The sequence below is a fragment of the Passer montanus genome, unplaced genomic scaffold (genome assembly GCF_014805655.1).
Source record: "Passer montanus isolate IOZ18808 unplaced genomic scaffold, ASM1480565v1 scaffold70, whole genome shotgun sequence".
In the NCBI taxonomy this organism is placed as follows: domain Eukaryota; kingdom Metazoa; phylum Chordata; class Aves; order Passeriformes; family Passeridae; genus Passer; species Passer montanus.
This window is the reverse complement of record NW_024372148.1, coordinates 1977435-1991926: the sequence shown is the minus strand read 5'-3', so window position 1 is coordinate 1991926 and position 14492 is coordinate 1977435. Positions and strand designations below refer to the sequence as shown.

The 14492-nt window shown below is 42.5% G+C and overlaps 1 protein-coding gene across 1 annotated transcript in view; it reads right to left on the bottom strand.

Moving 5' to 3' along the window:
- Positions 1–13157, bottom strand: part of KCTD1 (potassium channel tetramerization domain containing 1) — a 99009-nt gene extending 85852 nt beyond the window's left edge. The window contains exon 1 of the mRNA XM_039730148.1: positions 13120–13157. The gene's annotated coding sequence lies outside the window, so the exon portion shown is untranslated. The remainder of the gene's footprint in view (positions 1–13119) is intronic.
- Positions 13158–14492: the final 1335 nt, after the last annotated feature.

The window sequence follows — 14492 nt, the reverse complement described above, 5'->3', positions numbered from 1 at the left end:
CATCCTGCATCAGGGAGTTTCCATCTAGTATCAAAATATAATTCCTCTTATCAGCTTTAGACTCTCTAGATTTATGTTTCCTTTTGCATTTCTGGTCTTTGTGAGGTCATTGCCCAGGCTGGTTCAGTATGCAAAGGCAGGGAAATAAACATGGAAATAGGCAGGAGTGATGCTGCAGCCAGTTCTAGCCAAGAATTTAGAAGAGCTGAGTCTTCTACTAATAACATTGGTTTCTTTTCTACAAACTGCTACACCAAAAATTTCCTAATATTGTGGCAGAGCAAAATGAAAGACTGAATTTATGTTCCCAACTGTATTGATTATATAATTTACTTTCATGATATGTTTCGTCTCCTCTCTTAACAAACGAGCTCTCTTGGTGCATTTTGGGTCTGTTCTGTGTTTAACTCTTGTTTAACTCAGACCAGTTCACTTGGGTGAGGAGCCTGGCTGTATTAAGGGAGCCCCTCTCACTGCCCTCCGGGTTCTGGTGCTGCCTGGAGCCTTTCCAGCTTTGCCTTCAGGTGACTGAGCACCAGTCTTGCCCCTTCCACTGCTGCTCTGCTCTTACATGACAAAGAAATTAAGAGGGTTTAAGAGGTTTTTCATAACTTGAGAGTATTTTCAGAGAACACAAAATATTTCCTCTCATTTTTGGCACTTTTCGTGTTGGCAAAGCAATAAAATTAATAACACCTTCCTCTTTATCTCAGTTTATTTGGGTCCCCAAGTTTTTCAGAGTTGTCTTGCCCTGGGTGACCACGAGGCCAGATAATTTTCCCAATATTGTTATGTTTATATGTCCCACCTTATTGTTCTGATAATTCATAAAAGTATTCTACTGCTTCCTTGCCAACCCTTCATTTTTCATTCCTGCAACACTTTGTTTTGTAAAACAGATCTAGGGCAGAATTTTGCATCTCACTTTGTGATTTAGATTTTCTTAACATCTTCTGAGATAAATTATCAAAGATTTTCTGAAATTTTCTTAAAACTTTATATTAAATGGTTCTGCATAATCACTGAGATCTTAAAGATTATTTTAGGAAATTATAAAAGGCATGTTTCACTGTTACTGGATCAGCCATGCTTAGCATTAAGCAGATTTTTTAGTTTGCTAACATACATTTCAACATTTCTTTCTTTTTCATTTGGTTGAGATGATCCTGATTTTAAAGTAAAATACATGCAATGTTCCATTGCTTTGGTATAGCAGAATAGCCTATTTGTAAGGGGAACTTGCATGATTTTGTTAACAGCTATCAGTCTTGATTGATGCCATCTGCTCTGGGAGGTTTGTTACTTTAGCATGTCAATCCTGCAGTTTTTCTTCTGATACCTCAGTGTTTGACAGGCACCCATCTACAGTAATTAAATAGACTATCTAGAGACTGACTGCATTTTCAATTGGTAAAGACTGATGGGAGGATATCATGTATTCTCTATAATTGTATCTTGTCATTTTTTAACTGCCCCTTTGATCCAGCCAATTCACTAATTCTGTTTTAGATGTTTTAATTTCTCATTTGTTTGTAGAAATGTGTCTCTTTTCATTTGAAATATCCTCTCAGCCCTCCTGTTTCCCGTGTTTCATTTTCCCTTGCCAGTTTACATTCAGTCTTTTGGGTTAGCCAGGGCTAGATTTCCTTTTCCTGAAGGTTACCTGTTTGGTTCATCATGCTGTGTTTGTTTTTTCTAGCCTTCCTGCTTCCTTTTTGGTTTCAGGGTATGCATACCTTCTGTGATGCAATTATGGTAAGCTTAAGTAGTTCCATGTTGAGGGTGAAGATTGTAATGCCTCCACTTCTGACTCGTCCTCTGCACTTCTTTCCAACCCTCTCCTCCCTCCAAATTCAAGAAATTTAAAGGATTACATTTTAATTGCAGTGCAATTTAAGTGTTATATTGTTATTAAGCTTCTATCTGCACCCCAGGAGGCAGATGTTTTGTATTTCCAATACGATGTTTTGTATTCCTTGTGTTTCACCAGGCTGGGGGTGTAATTGTGTATTAGCTTCTTTATTTAGGACTGGCCCAGACCCAAGTCTCTACACTTCCAGAAACTGCATGAAGTGCAGTTGTGACACAAACAAGCAACAAACAGGATTTCAAATAAAGGTCCTGCCAAGGCGCTTTGAAGGGAGATTTTAAATTCAGATTGGTCAGACCATTCAGTGCTGGAGCAGATTTCAGTGAGTTCAACGGCACTACCAGGGTTTTGGAAAAAAGTGGGGTATATTATCAGGCTGGTGGTTTCTAGAAGGGTAAGAGTTGCTTTGTTTTTTTTTTTACACCATGATCCTGTTTAACCATGTTTGCTAAACAAGCAACTAGGAAAAAAGAGTAAGAAAAATCCTGGTTTAAGACCAAGAGAGACACACATGCTTTGTTTTAGCATCTCTCTGCCATGGTAGGACAAACTCCTTTAATCAGTTTCAAAAACCATGCACAGCTCTGGAACCCAGAGGAAAAATAGAGGCATTTAAAAGAAAATGCCCAGAGCACTGAGGAAGCAAGCAAAAGAAGGAAAGAAGAGACATCTTGCTTTCTGCTCACACACTGACTGGAGGAATATGATCTGTACAGGAAGTAAAAATTAGGGAAGGGTCAAGTTCTGAATATGAACAAATGGTTTGCATGTAGAACCTGGCTATGAATGGCACTGGACTGCAAAGATGCAACCAAATCCACACAGGTCCAGCTTGGACTGGGTCACCTGGGAGTGCTCCAAGTCTGGATGAGCTGGATCCAGTTCCATCCCAGTTCCCTTCCCTGCGGGTGAGCATGGCAGCCACGTGGGAGCTGTGCACCCTTCAAGCCACATTGCCAGTTTGGGCATCTCAGGAGCACAGCAGGGCAAAAATGTCACTGCACATGGTGGAGGCCACTTCAGAGAGACTGTCATCAACTTCAGCACGGTGGAGTGGGTTCTATTTGGCAGTGGCTCACTGAAGTCCATGGGAAAAGTCTCCTTGCAGGACAGACACCTTTACAGAGAATAAGCAGCAATCTCCAGCTCTGTATTAAGTTCTCTGTGGCCATGGCAGTAAGACAACATTACACTCACTGGAATTCAGCTTTGAAAGGACTTGCTTAAAAGAAAACAATAGCACCACCATACTTTTTAGGAGAAAACTAAAGAGGAAATTTTTTTTTGAAACTGACCCTTGGTAGCCTGTTTAAAAGAGCTTGAAACTATCTGAACTACACAAGAAGAAAAAAAAACGAAGAAAGAAAAACATGCCCACAAGGGCTGAAAAATCACTTCAGTAATAGATGGCTTTTAACTTTACATCAGAAAATGTTTGGCAGGCATAATTTTAAAGTGTTAGGAAAATGTGTGTGATGACTGTTTGGGTGAAAGAGCAAATGTAGTCCACAGTGAGATTTATCAAATGTTCACATAAGCAATCAGGATCTGGCAGGGCCAGCCGCCCGTAGAGAGGGGCAAAGAGGATCACAGCCCTAAACTTTGAAAATTTAATGAAGCCCACTGACTTCTCACAGGAAGTTTTTTTGAGCATGTTCATGTGTCATGGGAATGCTAGTGAGCAGAAGGCTATGACAAAATGCCAACTATAAGGCATAAGGGAAACAAAGCACTCCAAACCCCACCAAAATCCAAACCACTCCTTTTTTAAAACTGCAAATATTCTTGATGTCTCAACACCCATGAGCATCCTTATGTGTTATCCTTAATCACACAAACAAGCCTATTGACCTGAATGGGGTTATCAGGAGCCTTCCAGGGTTGGTCTCTTTTCACAGAGACCACAAGAGCACCAAATTTCCTGGGGCTGGCACAGGAATATGTACAGAGGCTTGAGCTCCAGTGGAAGGAGCAGACAGTGTCGTTTGGGGGATTCATGAAAGCAGGAGCTGACTATCTGTTTATAAAGGGAAAGAGGGAAAGAGGGACATCAAGGCAAAAAAAAAAAACAAAAAAATGCAGTGTAAAGAACAATGTAGTTTTCCTTAGTTTTGTGCTACAAATGTCAAAGCAGCTTGCTTTTGTCATTCTGCTGGAATAGCATCCTATCAAAGTGTATTTTTCCAGCATATTTTCTGGCACAAGAAGATTTAAAATGAAAGGTTTCATAGCTCAAACACCTCATAGATCTTCCTCCCACTGCTTGACACATGACCTTTTTGCAGCAAGTGATGACACTTGGGCAGGTGTGTGCTTGGGAGATTCCTTGGAGTGTACAGCAATGTACACCCATCCAGAGTGCTCCTGGCTCCTGTGTGCCAGAAATGAGGCACCAGATGACACACCCAGGCAGTAAGGTGTCCAGACCTGATATTGGCTTTTGGAGAGTGATAGAGGTGCTAAAAATATGTAACAGCCAGGCCCTGCTGTAAACGTCAGAGGAGGGAACCAGATGGGTGAGTCTTATGCTCCTTGTAAGAGCCTTGACAGGTTGTGGATAATTAGTTTGTGTAGACTGGAGGCAAGCCAGCAATACCTTGGTCTAGATCCCACAAGTGGGAAGTGTGAGTGGGAGTTAGGTGTACCTTGTGTTTCCCAGGAACAGGCTGTGTCCTACATGTAAAAAGTCAGAATTTCATCCTGTTTTTCACTTTCATCAGGACTGTGCTGACTTTCCAAATCCCCAAGGATACATGAAAGTCACGTGTCTGTTTGGCCCAAATTGCTAGCAACTCATACTTTCCATATGAAACTCACCATAAAATAACAAAAAAGAAATTACTTAATTGAATATGTTTGGAACCTAATATCAGAGGAGTGTAACAAATAGGAAACAGTCAACCATACAATCAAAGAGTTAGGGAGAAGTTACAAATTTCAACACACATGCAGCTGCCTTGTGGAAAAACAATCAAAACCACTACATTTAACATGGCTATGCATCTAGAATAATTTCCATCTAGACATGGAGAAACACTTAACATATTTTGCTTGAGATTTTCCCGTTGTATTTTCTGGAACTAAAAGGGAAACTGTGAAACTCTGCAGCCAAGTGATTAGTCTAAGGTCATAGGGCAGGAGCTCTGGAAGAAGAACTTTGGAGTCTCGGTAATGTACTTGAACCACAATACCATCCTTCAGTCTCTTTCACGCTGATGACTTTGGAACTAGCTTTAAAAGATCCAGTGAGAAGCAAGATGGGAATGATAGATAGCTACATTAGATAGCCAAAGGCAACAAAAAAAGATTAGAGACATGTGGGGGTATTTCTAAACAAAAAGATTAAAACCAGAACTATTTCATTTAGAAAGGAAAACAGTAAAAGATGATGGAATTGAGGTAAATAAAATAATGAATGGTGTGAAGGAGAAATCAGATGCCCTTCATAAAACAAGAGGGCACCTAATGGAATTAAAAAAGGCATTAGCTTATAAATGAATAAGGATATCACTCTACAGCTTATCTCTCAGCAACCTGTGAAACTCTCAGTTGCAGGACATTGATGCACATACTTGAGGTAGACTAAGGAAAAAAGGAAAGACTGTACACAGCCAGTAATAAACACAGATTTTTGAGTTAAAGGAAATGCTTCTTGAAAGCCACAGTTTTCCCTGAAAGAACCACCTCTCTCCCTGAGAAAGAGCTAACAGTTTTATTCCTGACCAGAGTTCTTCCCAAACAGGAATGCTCCTGCCTACTGGTTTCTCAGGAAGTCTCTTCCTTGAAAAAGCATTACCAACCTTAGAAATTCACTTTTCTGGTAATAGCAAAAATCATGCCCTCATTTTGCCTCCAGGAATCCCAAGCTATTTTTGTACCACAGAGGCCACTGTAAGGAAAAGCTGGAGGATATGGAAGGTTGCACCTTCTCATTTTGTCTCCCAGCTCACATCTGCAGCCATCTTGAACTCCACTGCTTCCTTCCCCTTTCTCCAGAGCCAAGCTGCAGATCCATGGAAGATTTCACCTGGATCTCATCAGTGACCAACTCTTGAATGCCAGGAATAAACCCATTGGTCTTTTGTTTGTCCACCTGCCCCAACTCTCCGTTTTGACTCTGTTTGAATTCGTCCTTTGGGCTTTCACCAGTCTTCAAGGCTCTCCCTAACCTCCTTGCATCTGTGAGCCCCCTTCGATAACCAGGGTGTAAATCCTCCTCTGCACACTCAGTCAGCCCTTTTCCCATTTTCTCCTGTAATGGTCTCCATGCCTTCAGCCACAGCCACCGGCTGGGACAGCTGCCCTGACATGGCCATGGGCTCTCTCCCGTGCAGATGCAAAGCCTGTCAAACCCCTCTGGCAAAGCCCTCTGTCAAAGCCCTGTCCTGCCGTCCCACTTAGAGCAGAACAGGCTGCTGTGGATAAAGGGTGTCGAATTTGCCTGCTAGAGCAAGCTGCAGATGCAAAGCCTGTCAAACCCCTCTGGCAAAGCCCTCTGGCAAAGCCCCGTCCTGCCGTCCCACTTAGAGCCTTAGAACAGGCTGCTGTGGATGAAAGGTGTCGAACCCGCCTGCTAGCGGCAAGGCAGGAATGTCTGTTTACCTTGTGTGAGTGGTCCTTAGCGCAAGGATTATCTCTCTTGGGTGTTTAGAAAAGATTCGGTGTAATGGGCACATAATGGGCTAAAGAAATGGTAACGATCTGTGAATTATTCAGCACCCGTCCCTGTGCTGGAAGCATGGCCCATCAACCTCTCTTAGGGCAATTTAACTAAATCTTTAGCTGAGTCTTGCCTTGTTTGGAAAGCATCTTGGGGAGACTCGCATCGGTATTTTAGCTAGAGACCCCATTTCATTCCAGTCCATTCCCTAGATCCTGGCTCCTCCATCCTTCCCCTGACAGCTCTGGGATCGTCCTGATGGACCTGTGCTCCCTTTGGAAGCTGCGCTACGCATCTCTTCCACCGAGTGCCGCCGCCAAATTCCGCTCACGGAGGGAAATAAAGCTGTTCTAAGGCAAAGTGCTCTCAGGAAGCAAACTTCCAGCTGCTTCGGCAGCCCCTGGATTCTTTGGCTTCCAAGAGATATTCGGAGTTATACTCAAAGCCTACCGCTCCTCCCCTCTCTTCTCCCTGCTCTCCTGGTAACACTGATGGCAGGAGATATATATAGATATAATTTACGTACATTATAATATATATATATTATATATTAAAAAATAAATATATATAATTGTTGAATACCTGCAGTGCTCCACTGCAGGAGGGGAGATGGTCCTGCCCCACCCACCAGGATTTACAGACTGGGCATGAAAGCAAATTAGCGCGCTGAAAGTTGACTGGGTGACTGGATGATCGAGAGGATGTGTTTAAGTTAAGTTTGCAAGAAAGTGAGGAAAGGACAAAAGGGCTTTTTGTTCATGTTTCTTTGCTGAATCTCCCCCTCTCCTTCTTATAGAATGTGTTGAAAATAAAGTGAATGCCACTAAAGAAATCATAGAAAACTGTAAGCATTAAAGGTCTAACTTGGAAAAAATGAAGAACTATAGAAGAGAAATAGTTTTGCAGCTGGAATGAAAGTAAACTAAAGATCCTATGTGGAGAGCAAATCAGAAATTCCTCCCATTGACAAAACTTATGCAAAATTTTCACTGATTAAAATAGATATTAATATTTTTTTTCTGTGAAAAATTCTGTATTTTAAATGTTTCTGTCAGCTGGCGTTTTTCAAATTTCTATCTAAGGAACATTAAAAATAAATAGTGGTTTTCAGGTATGGAAGTTGACTGTTGATACATATATCTATATATACACACACGAAATTCCTCCCATTGACAAAACTTATGCAAAATTTTCACTGATTATAAAAATAGATATTGATATTTTTTCAGTGAAAAATTCTGTGTTTTAAATATGTTTCTGTCAGTTGGCGTTTTTCGAATTTCTATCTAAGGAATATTCAAAATAAATAGTAGCTTTCAGGTATGGAAGTTGACTGTTGACACATATATCTATATATATACACACATAGACATATATAAAAATGTGTATATCCTTTAAAAAAGCTAACTATTTTGTCCATTGACAGAAATGTTGATTAAAAAAAAAGTCATCAATTGGTCTTAGCCTGTTGGTCACAACTAAGGTCGCAGAGGTACCTTTTTGGAAATATTCTCCAAGTAGTAGGTTTTAAAGGCATGCACAAAACAGAGTATTACCAAATTTAAGGTCTCACGTTCAATGCTGCATTTTCTAGATAATGCATCTGAAAGTGTTCTGGGAAACTATTGCCTAAACAGGCCCAGTTGATACCCACGTTTATTGTCATTTATCTTGAACAGCTACTTCTCTCCTGTCTGGGATTCTCTACCTGTGTGACTTGAAAGGAAATTTTCACATCACTTTGCAGATTACACATTGCTAAAAAGGACATTCAAGCCTCTTCTAATCTCCTTTCAAAAGACAGACTGTCCATTCCCCAGTCAGCCTCCTAGCTGTGGTTCCAGCTCAAGCTCACTCTCCTCAAAGATGAATGCCTGGAGATGCACACTGTGCTAGATTTTCACTTGTGACTTATTCAGGAATACTAACATTTCCTCCGGTCTGCTGCAGATATTTTGCCTGAGACAACCTCCCATCATTTCTGCCTGATCCAATCTTGATGTGGCTTCAGAGATCACCTGTGAGAACTAAAAGCTGACAGGTGAGCTCTGGCAAAGCCTAGTACAGCAGTTTTGTTCCCACACCAGCAGCCTGTTAGATAGAGGCAACCACAATCAGAGTCAGAAGTGGGATGCACATGCCTGTGGCTCTGTCCTGCAAATCACCCTGAACTACGCCAGGGAAAATAAGGGAAAACCCATAGATGCCTATCCTGAACCTGAGGTTTGAGGCAGAACTGAGTCATAAACGCTGGCTGAGGGGGAACAACCACAGGTGTAAAGGTCTTGTTTGAGAAGGAGAAGCAGAAAGAGCCATTAACCTGTGTGAGACAGAACTCTTTTCCTATCATCTTCGAGCAACCCTGCTGCTGAAATGTGGGGGGTTTTTTCAGTTTTGGAGTTTTTTAAAGGCTTTTCCAGCCATTAACCTGTGTGAGACAGAACTCTTTTCCTATCATCTTCGAGCCACCCTGCAGTGACTTTTTTCAGTTTTGAAAAGAGAGGCAGTGTTTTTTTCAGTTTTGGGGTTTTTTTAAAGGCTTTTCTTTATCCATAAATGCACTGGGCAAGGAAGACTAGCTGAGTAAAAGCCACTAAATAACTTGTCAGAGTGAGCTGTCCTTTGCCCCAGCAAGCACCCCTAAACTTTGCATCCCTCACCCGCAGACTCGGGCTGCCTGCGGAGCCTGCAGAGCCGCGTCTGCACAAACCTGCCAACCACATCAAACCCGACCCCACCGCCAGTGGGGCAAGGCAGCCAGAGCAGGAGCTGCCAGCAAGAGGTTATCGGGTGAGCCATTCACTCCATAAACACGGGATTACAACTGAACTTTCTACAGCATCAGCTTTGGCTCATTTGGATATGGGATGTTGTTCATCTGATTTCTGGATTAAGAGCATGATTGAAGTGCACATTAGAGAACCCAAGATTATTAAAGGTACAGCATACATCATCGATATGGAATGTGCTAATGGCTTTCACTTCTAGATTTTTTGGAAGGTGTTATCAGCTAGGAAGATAGTAGCTACTCCCTTCTCCTGCCCAGACATTCTCTAAACATACAAACTCAACCTAATTTACCAAAGAAGTAGAGAAGAGACCTCTGCCTGCGCAAGTAATAAAGGTGAGCAAAATAAAAATGAAGATGTACATTTTATATTTGTCTCCTTCTAAAATCAAACTTCTACTTAAAAAAAATGTATTCTATGGAAAGTGGGACAACAGAAATCTGTATTTTAACACAGAAAAACAAATTAATGCTTTGTGAAACAACACAGAAGTCAATGGCACTATACCAGAGATGAATTTTACCCAGGCTGTAAAAAGAAAACATAAATGAAACACAGACCAACAGAAAAGATTCCATTTAGAGTAAGAATTATGTTTCTGTCAGGAAAAAACCAACAACTAACTAAATTTATTTCCTGGAAGGAGATCCAACTTGGCTCTGCTGCATCAGCGTAAAAGGATCCAAAATAAGTAACAGCAGGCATCTCTGCTAAAATTTGCTTCTGATCAACATTATTTTTCCTCTGGTACAAGAGAAGAGCTGAACATGTACTGAAAGTGAGGCACAGTAGTTTACTGCACAGCACATGAGAAAGGAGGCTAAAGCTCTGGCATTTAAAACTCTGCTCAGCCAAGGGAGCCAGTACGAGGTCTTAAACAAACCATATGCACTCTGTGGAGCTAATTCCCAACTAAATGCTTTCTATTTCAGACATATAAGCTCAAATTGGACCAGGGGGAGGGGTGGAATAGTCTTAATTACACCCAAATTCTATGCCCGCTTCCCCACACATGAGGATGTCAGGTCACACCCTCACTGCAGCGATGTCAGCAACACTTGGGGGAATGTCAGCTCCCTGAAGTCCCAGCATCTCACTAAATTCATCTGATGACATGAAAGCAAGAACTTCATACTGTGCTTTAGTGGAGGCAGTTTGTATATACCAGCACACGTTAATAAATGAAGAGTAAAATACTACAACCACAATCTGTACATCTGTGTCTGCTTTATGGTATCCTGAAAATATTTCCAAAGTAGTTGGAATACAGAAAGCAGAAATTATCATTCCTTCCCAGCTAGGTTCATGTGAAATGCCATCTGACTGTGACTGGCAGATTTGGTATTTCATTAATTGTGGGAGACCCCACTTTGAATAAGGTACAAACATTTGTTATGATCAGTGAATATTTCCCTTCACATCGCATTTTCTCCATACATAAACTTACCATAATCCAATAAAGAGCCTATGTGAGCAAGTCTTCTACATGCAGCCTTTCCACTCTGCAGGGGAAAGCCTGGCTGTTTTTTGCAAACAACGTTCATGCCATTTTTCATTTCTGCCTGAGTGAGATCTGCAATGAATGGAAGTTTTCCTCACACAAAATCTTAGGGTGTTCCAACATAAAACTGAAGTTTTCATTCAGAGACATCTAGTAATAAATGCTTCTCAGAATCCAGTAAAAAAACCCTGCACTAGATATGAGGAAATAGTTCATTAAAAAAGCCCCACAATATCAAAACCCAACTAGGGAACTACACTGAGGTGACAAATGAAACTGTAATGGGGAAAAAATAAAGAATAATCAAAAGCCAACTCAGTCCTAAAGTTTCACAGTAATTTGTCTTTCAAAAGTGGATGTACACCAAATACTTCCCCTAAAATCTTGCATATAATTCACTCATGGTCAAAATGGAATTTACATTAAGTCAGTGTTTCTAAGGACAGAGGAACACATAAGGTCCAAACTTTGACTTAAATCCAGAAGAATTCCACTGAAATCTATGGTTACAGCAGTGCAAATCAGCAAGAGATCTAAATCTGTCCTAGCTGATTCCAGATCTATCTTTTATTTGCTATATGGCTTCAGGCAAGTCAGTGACCTTCTTTTTATTTTTCAGTTTCTCCATCCGTAAAATGGTGATAATATTGTTGTAATACATGAAGGTTGGAGGGACTAATTAGTTCTGTAACACGGTCTGGATATGGAAATTTCTCGGGATCAATGAATTTTAGTCACCTCCATCATCTTTATTGACTCCTTATAATCTTAATACTTGGCTTTTTGCTTGCTTGCATGTTTCTCTTTTAAAAACCACAAGCCATTGCCTGGCATCCTTACTCAAGTTTTACGCTGTTTACTTCCATGGCAGGATTCACATGAGAAAACCGAGTACAAAATTTGGAACTGGCCCCAACAACAAACGGTGAGGCTATTTCAAAGAAAACTCATAAATCACTGCATGAAATTAATACCGTTTACGTTCCTTTTTCTCAAGAGCTCAGTTTATTGACTGATGCCCAAACAACCAGGGCACAAACAAGAAAGTGGCAAATCTTTCTTCACCCTTATTTGAACAAAGCACGCTGCGCTGGCATTTGAAGGGCCAGCCGGTTCTGTTCAAACAGTTAAAGCGGGGAAAAATAAATAATGAAGAACAACCCAACCTGAAAACACCCTAACGTCTGACAGCTCTGAGAGGGACCTCTAGCGTGTGCTAGAACATTTTGTGTTGTGCTTCGGGCGCAATTAATACACCAAAATCACCGCAGTCACTTTGAATAGGCAAAGGGAAGTTTCTCCAAGTGCCTCCGACCCGCGGGGCCTGCATCCTTCCGCGGGCCGAGCATCCTTCCGTGGGAGCTGCCGAACCCCCCCCGCAACTATTAAACTGACACTTTTTTTTTCTTTCCCTTTTTCCCCCCTTTTTTTTGTTTTTGTTTTTTCCCCTCGGCGTGCGCAAGGAACGAACTTCCCCGGTCACCCCGGAGTTTCCCCGCTCCCCACGCCCGCAGCGCCCAGCCCCCTTCCACGGCCCCCGGGAGCTCGGGGGCAGCTGGAGCTGGAAAGTTGCGTTCCAGGCCCAGCCTTTCCTCCGGGCTCGTGACCGGGAACAACAATTACGGGAGCCGCCAGTCGCACCGCGCACCCCCCGCGCTGCCTGCGGGCATCGGGCGGTGCGGCCCCTTCCCTTCCCTTCCCTTCCCTTCCCTTCCCTTCCCTTCCCGGGAGCAGCCGCGCTCCTCGGCAGCCCCCGCCGCCCGGGAGAGGGAAGCGTTTCGCCCATCTTTAATTCCCCCGAACAGTCCGAGCACGCTCGGTGCCCGCGGGGCACGCTCACACAAACTTGTACCGCGCTGATTGGAAACAGGCGGCGGGCGGCTTGCTTTCTTCTTCCTTTTTTTTTCTCGGGAAAGGAGGCGCCCCCCGCCCGCCCGCCGCCGCGCGGCCCCCTCCCTCCTTCCCTCCTTCGTTCCCTCCTTCCTTCCTTCCCCCGCTCGCCGCCCGCCTCCCCGCGGCGCTGCGCGGGTTGCGCGGGGGAGCGCGGCCGCGTCCCCGCGCGGGGTGCGAGCGCCCGGCACATGCGTGGAAGCGAGAGGCGCCCGAGTCCCTCCGCACCCTCCGCTGCAAACAACAACAATCCCGAGCAGCCCTTACCTGGAACATCGGAGCCGCCAAAGTGTCCCTCTTTTTTTTTTTTTTTTCCCCCCCCCCCCTTCCTTTTTTTTTTTTTTTTTTTTTTTTTTTTTTTTTTTTCCCTCCTTCCCCCCTTCTTTCTCCCCTTTCCCCCCCAACTCACACTTCCGATATTTCTCTCTCCCGGCAGCGGTCTGCTCTCCTCGCTACACCAGAGAGAAATGCAATAGCTTGGCTAAGGTAGACAGAGCAAAATACAGAGAATAGTTGCTCCAGGGCTTTGAAACCCCTCAAGGCAAGGATCAGGATACAATTAGCTCATGTCTCTACCTCCAGTCTGAATCAATCTCCGAAATAAAAGTTAAATTAAATTAACTGATCACACGGGCATAAAATTGATCTCCTTCGAAACGTGCATATAGAAAGATATATATATATAACGCGTGTATATTTTTTCGGATTTTTTTCGGTGGAAAAAACAGTCTCATTCCAGCCTACAACTTGCTTTTTACTCTCCTCTTGCACAGAAAAGCTGATTTTAATCGTTGTGATTAGTTTTGATGTAACGTTTCCGCGGGCGATTTCTGCAAATGGATGGAGTGTTTCTTTGCCAGAAGAGGGAAAAGCAGCAGATGATGATAATTATAAGGATTGTTGGTTGTTTCTTTCTTCCTTTCTGTCTCTCTCTTTCTTTTTATTCGTGTTTAGCTCTGTCTCTTCACTTTCCCAAGTTGACCTGACATTGCCATTGCACTAAGGTCGCACAACTTGTTGATTAGGATCACCTCCCGTTTTGATCGAGGGATATGGGATAATTTGGCAGTGGAGCAACACATTTTCTGTTCCCTTGGCTATATAACTTCCCAAATGACGTGTATAAAAATAAGCACATGGAGTCTGCTTTGCCCCAGTCAAGTCTGAATCAATGCCTGGGGGTGATACACAAACTCATTTCAAATGTTCAACCATGCAGAATTGCAAAAAGATTGAAGGAGTTGCACTGCATTTTTTAAATTTTTCTATATGTGTCTATCTATATTTATTTTTTTTAAGCAGCAAAATTAAAATAAAACAAATCCGTGTAAGCAAATCCTGGAATTTACCACTTAGGTTCATGTGACATCTTTCCAAATGCTACTAACTTTCCTTCTCCAATTACCCAATTACAATGGAGCCTTGCCTTTTTAATTTTCTTTACCCTGCAGTTTGCGGCTGCCTTCTCCCGAAGACAACGAAGCCGTAAATAGACAAATAATTTACAAATCTTATTCTTGGTCACTTTCCCCTTATTTTACCTTTCTTCGCCTCCCACGCCACTGTGTATTGCTTTGTTCAAAGCTTCTGCGCATAGAAGCTGTATTAATTTGTTGTTGTTCCTGTTGGAGTGGACTATTTTGTCATAAACCCACGGGTCACCTCCCATTAGTGTCACATCCTCGCTGTATACTTTTGTGAAACGGTATGTTTCTAAGCACTTCACAGTCCATTAATTCAGGGACTTTACTGACATTTCTTAGGAGAAGGACCAGGCTACGA